A 6,000-nucleotide genomic window follows, 5' to 3' on the forward strand; every position below is an offset into this window, starting at 1 on the left:
AGGTTTTTTTTTCCGTGGGGGTTGTTGCCTAAAAACAGATTACTTTCATGAATGCCTGTAAAATGTACAAACGTTGGCGGTTTATTTGAAATTGAAGAGCCGCATACATTTGGCAAAAAAAAAATTGGCAGATACTGAAATTAAACTTTGTGGAGACAAAAGCAAGTGGTTGTTTAAAGTGTGTGCAGTTAGAACCAGAAGGAAAGGGAAGTACTGGGTATACTTGCAGGGGTCGCTGTTTTTTGGGAGTGTGCAGTGGGCTAATCTATTTTTAAAGTGTGCTGTAATTTGAAGCCTGTAACTTTTTTTCCCCTTTCTCCTGCCTGAGGCAGAGTGGGTGTGGTTGGTTAATTGGCTGGCCTAACACACCTGCAGTTGGTGGGGTTAGTTTATTGATAACCTAACACACCTGGTGGGTGTCCCTATTTAAACAGAGGCTTCTAACGAATCCTGAGCTAGCGTGTACTGACTGATCCATGTGGTTGATTTCAAGTGCTGGTTGTTTAAAGTGTGTGCAGTTAGAACAAGAAGCAGTTTGAACAAGGAAGCGGTTAAACAAGGTATAGTTATTGAAGTACAGTTTACTGTTAGTACTTCTAAACTTCATAGTTGCTAGAATGAGCAGGATTGAAAATGCCACTCAATGCACATCTTGCCACATGTATGTGCACTTGGAGCAGCTGTTCCAAGGAGCATACCGCTGTGAAAAGTGTGAGCGGTGGTCTCTTTAGAGTCAGAGATTGCTGATCTGAAGAGGCAACTTGCAATATTGAGGGACATTGGCAATATTGAAAGGGAATTAGAGCTCACTAAGCAGGCCCTTGCTTCGATTAGTGGTGCAGATGGTGGCGCTGCTAGTGAGGAGCAGGTAGGTAGCTTAGTTGCTGTTAGTGAGGAGCAGGTAGGTAGCTGGGTGACAGTTAGAAGGGGAAGCAGGGGCAATAGGGAGAGGCAGGTCGTTTCTGAGATGACAGATCCCAATAGATTTGCCATGTTGAGTGAAGATATTGGGAATGTTGGGGCAGAAATGGCAAGGCTGGGGAAGACTAATTCCTCTAGCAGCCAGGGGAATAGTTCCTCCAGCACAGTGGGGACTCAGGATGCTCAGATACAAAGAAAGATTGTGATGGTAGGGGACTCCATTATTAGGAAGGTAGATAGGGCAATCTGTTGCCAGGACCGCATGAACCGAACAGTTTGTTGTCTCCTGGGTGCTCGGGTTCGGCACATTGCGGATCGGGTAGACAGATTGTTGGGGGGGGCTGGGATTGACCCGGCTGTCTTGGTACACGTTGGCACCAATGACAAAGTTAGAGAAAGATGGAGGGTCCTAAAAAATTATTACAGGGATCTAGGCCAAAAGCTTAAGGCAAGGACCTCTAAGGTAGTATTTTCTGAAATACTACCAGTGCCATGCGCTACCGCAGGGAGACAGTCAGAGATCAGGGAGGTTAATGCATAGCTAAGAAAGTGGTGCAGGAAGGAGGGGCTTGGGTTTTTAGAGCACTGGGACTCCTTTCCTGAGAGGCGCCATCTATATTCTAGGGACGGATTGCACCTCAATGTAGAGGGATCTTCTGTGCTAGGGGGGAGAATGCTAAAAAGATTGGAGGAGATTTTAAACTAGGATGGAGGGGGGAGGGGAATGAAACAGATAATGAACTAAATGGAATAGATGAGGATACAAGGTGGTATGGAGGTAGAATGGGGGCAAGTGCAAGTTTGACAAGCAGTGAGACACCCATAGGAAATACAGATAATACTAGAAAACTTCCAAAGACTAAACAAAGTGGGCGCAGAAAGGAAGGAGCAGATAAGATAATAGAACAGGCTGAAAAAAAACTGAAATGCATGATTGCTAATGCAAGAAGCCTGGCAGATAAAATGGGGGAGCTTGAATTAATAGCTGCAAGGGAGCAGTATGATATCATAGGCATTACTGAAACATGGTGGGATGAAACTCATCATTGGACAGTTAATTTAGAGGGTTATTCTCTTTTTCGGAAGGATCGAACAAATAGAAGGGGAGGTGGAGTATGTTTATATGTTAAACCGGATCTAAAACCTATTATAAGGGATGATGTCTATGAAGGGTATGATGAAAATGTAGAGACTTTGTGGATAGAAATTAGCAGTGGAGGTAAAAGTATAAAGAAAATGTTTGTGGGAATATGCTATAAACCACCAAATATCTGTGAGATTGAGGAAGCTAAAATACTTTTGCAAATGGAGAAGGCATCAAAACTGGGTCATGTTTGCATAATGGGGGATTTTAATTATCCAGACATAGACTGGGGCAATGAGATTAGCGTTACAACAAAAGGGAACAGGTTTTTGGGGGTGCTTAAAAACAATTACATGACCCAAATTATTGAGGAACCAACCAGGAGAGGATAAATACTGGATTTGGTCATATCAAACAATGTAGAAGTAATAACAAATATTCAAGTCCTGGAACATTTGGGTAACAGTGATCATAACATGGTCTCATTTGAAATAAATTATCAAAAAAACAGATTACTTGGGTTCAACAAAGACCTTCAATTTTGGAAAGGCAGATTTTAATAAACTGAGGTCTAATCTAGTAGTAATACAATGGGATGATGTTTTTGAAGGGAAAAATGTAGAAGATAAATGGGCAGTCTTTAAAACATTGTTAGAAAAGCACACCTATCAGTGAGTTACCCTTATTACCCTTGGGTAATAAGTATAAAAGAAATAAGTCAAAACCAATGTGGCTAAATAAACAGGGAGGGGAGGAAATGGACAAGAAGAGGAAGGCGTTTAGATTCTTTAAGTCAGAAGGGACAGAGACATCGTATCAGAATTATAAGGAATGTAACAAAAATTGCAAAAGGGCAATCAAATTAGCAAAAATGGATAATGAAAAAAGGATTGCAATAGAAAGTAAGGTCAACCCTAAAAAATTCTTTAAGTAACTTAATAACAAAAAAATGAGAAAATAAAATATAGGACCCTTTCAGTGTGAGATGGGAAGGCAGATTTTTGGAGATAAGGAAAAAGATGAGGTATTAAACAAATTCTTTGCCTCTGTGTTTACCAGGGAAGAATCAAGTTCAATAGTAGTGACGCAGGAGGAAGCCACAACCTCCATATTAATGAACAATTGGTTAACTGAGGAAGAAGTTCATAAGCGACTTGAAAAAATTAAAGTTAATAAGGCACCTGGCCCCGATGGCATACATCCAAGAGTTCTCAAGGAGTTAAGCTCAGTAATAGCCATACCATTATATTTAATATTCAAGGACTCCATTTCCACAGGCTCAGTACCACAAGATTGGCGTAAAGCAGATGTGGTGCCTATATTTAAAAAGGGAGCTAGATCACAATCGGGAAATTACAGACCTGTAAGCCTGACTTCAATAGTAGGGAAACTACTTGAAGGTTTAATACGGGATAATATTCAGGAATACCTAATGGAAAACAAAATTATTAGTAATAGTCAGCATGGATTTATGAAGGATAGATCTTGCCAAACTCTCTGTGCCCAGGACATACTTGAAAACGAGAGGTAACTCTCAATGTATTACTTCCTGGTAAAATATTTTATAAATAAATAAACTAACCTTATTTGTTTCTTTGAGGAGGTAAGTCGGAATTTAGACTAGGGTAATGCAGTTGATGTGGTCTACTTAGATTTTGCAAAGGCTTTTGATACGGTTTCACACAAGAGGTTGGTGTACAAAATAAAGAAAGTTGGACTCAGTAATAATATATGCACCTGGATTCAAAATTGGTTAAAGGACAGACAACAGAGGGTTGCCATAAATGGAACTTTTTCAGGTTGGGATAAACTCGTGAGTGGAGTACCTCAGGGATCGGTACTGGGACCCCTGCTTTTTAACTTGTTTATTAATGACCTTGAGGTTGGGATCGAGAACAAAGTCTCCATCTTTGCTGATGATACTAAATTGTGTAAGGTAATAGAATCAGAAATGGAAACAAAAAGAAAACAGCGCACAACGCCAAATAGTGAAGCAAGTAATAATATAATATTATAATTATGAAGGGGTGATAAATCTGCGTACATCAAATAGATAATTTATGTGCATTTAGTGAATACCACACTGGTTACCACTCCGTAGCTGTAAACAGAAGGTCTGATGCTTGTCTTTCTCTGCAGGAGCCTCTATGGTAATTTTGGGGCTGGAAATTTCTCTGCACTCCTCATCTAGCAGGACGTCTCTCCCAAGAGGGTTTCCTTTAAGCAGCCTGGCTTTACTGCAGATTTGGATGCTCAGTGGGACCGCTCCTCATCCGGCAGTATGCCGCCTCCGGGGGAGTTCCCCTAGAGTAACCGGTCTCTCCTGTAAGAGTTCACTGCTCGTCACGGCCACTCAGACTTCAGAGCAGTCTGGAGCCGTTGGAATGGCTCAACAGGCAGTCCCGCTATGCGAACGCCAAACCGCAGCTTGCAGGTCTCACTCAGCGTCCACGATGCCGCTCCGTCACGTGGGATAGCGTGGTGACGTCACAATCTCCGTAGCAATGGAGAAATCGGCAGGGGGGAGGGATAGAAGTCCCTTAGAGTCTCTCAATGTCTCCAACAGCACGATTGGTACAAACAGCATATAAAATACTAATAGCAGTGCGGATCCAATGATAGAGGATTAGCAAATTTATGGCATAGATTATTATCATCCAACGCGTTTCGTAGATCTAACTACTTCTTCAGGGAATAATTTGGCCATTACCCAGAGGTCTTAAATACCTCCCAGTGATGCCTCATTGGTCAAACAATTAGAGTGAGACCAATCATCTGAACTGAGTAAAGGTCAAAGTGATAGGGAAGATGTGATGTTTACTTTTAAAAAAACAACTTTATTGACAAAATCTAAAAACAACAAAATAAAATATGCACTAACATATAACCTAAACCTTAATATAAATATTTACTAAAACCATCTGGAATAAAAAGAAACACAATATTAATACATTAAAATAGACATAATGTATTGCGTATATAAAATACAATTGGAACTAGAAAGTATAACACAGCAGGGAGAAAGAAACACAAATCAGTAACATATCCCATGGGTCTGATGTTTGTAAGGGCTAAAGGTTTAATACAGTGCCCAAATATCTACATCCTCATTTAACCCCTTAGGGGACATGGTATCTAACTTATGTATCCAATAGGTCTCTTTAGAAGATAATATTTTAACTCTGTCCCCACCTCTTCTATTTACAGGAATGAACTGAATCAGAGCAGGATGTAATTTCTCTTCAGAAGGACTTGGAGAGACTGGAAATGTGGGCAGGTAAATGGCAGATGAGGTTTAATACAGATAAATGTAAGGTTATGCATTTGGGATACAAGAATAAAAAGGCGACTTACAAATTAAATGGAGATATATTGGGGGAATCCTTTATGGAGAAGGATTTAGGAGTGCTTGTAGACAGCAGGCTTAGCAATAGTGCCCAATGTCATGCAGTAGCTGCAAAGGCAAACAAGATCTTATCTTGCATCAAACGGGAAATGGATGGAAGGGAAGTAAACATAACTATGCCCCTTTACAAAGCACTAGTAAGACCACTCCTTGAATATGGAGTACAATTTTGGGCACCAATCCTAAGAAAAGACATTATGGAACTAGAGAGAGTGCAGAGAAGAGCCACCAAATTAATAAAGGGGATGGACATCCTAACTTATGAGGAGAGGCTTGCTAAATTAGATTTATTTACATTAGAAAAGAGGCGTCTAAGAGGGTATATGATAACTATATACAAATATATTCAGGGACAATACAAGGAGCTTTCAAAAGAACTATTCATCCCACGGGCAGTACAAAGGACTCGGGGCCATCCCTTAAGGTTGGAGGAAAGGAAATTTCACCAGCAACAAAGGAAAGGGTTCTTTACAGTTAGGGCAGTTAAAATGTGGAATTCATTACCCATGGAGACTGTGATGGCAGATACAATAGATTTGTTCAAAAAAAGGTTGGACATCTTTTTAGATGGGAAAGGTATACAGGGATA

The sequence above is a fragment of the Ascaphus truei genome, chromosome 7, assembly GCF_040206685.1.
Source record: "Ascaphus truei isolate aAscTru1 chromosome 7, aAscTru1.hap1, whole genome shotgun sequence".
NCBI lineage: Eukaryota > Metazoa > Chordata > Amphibia > Anura > Ascaphidae > Ascaphus > Ascaphus truei.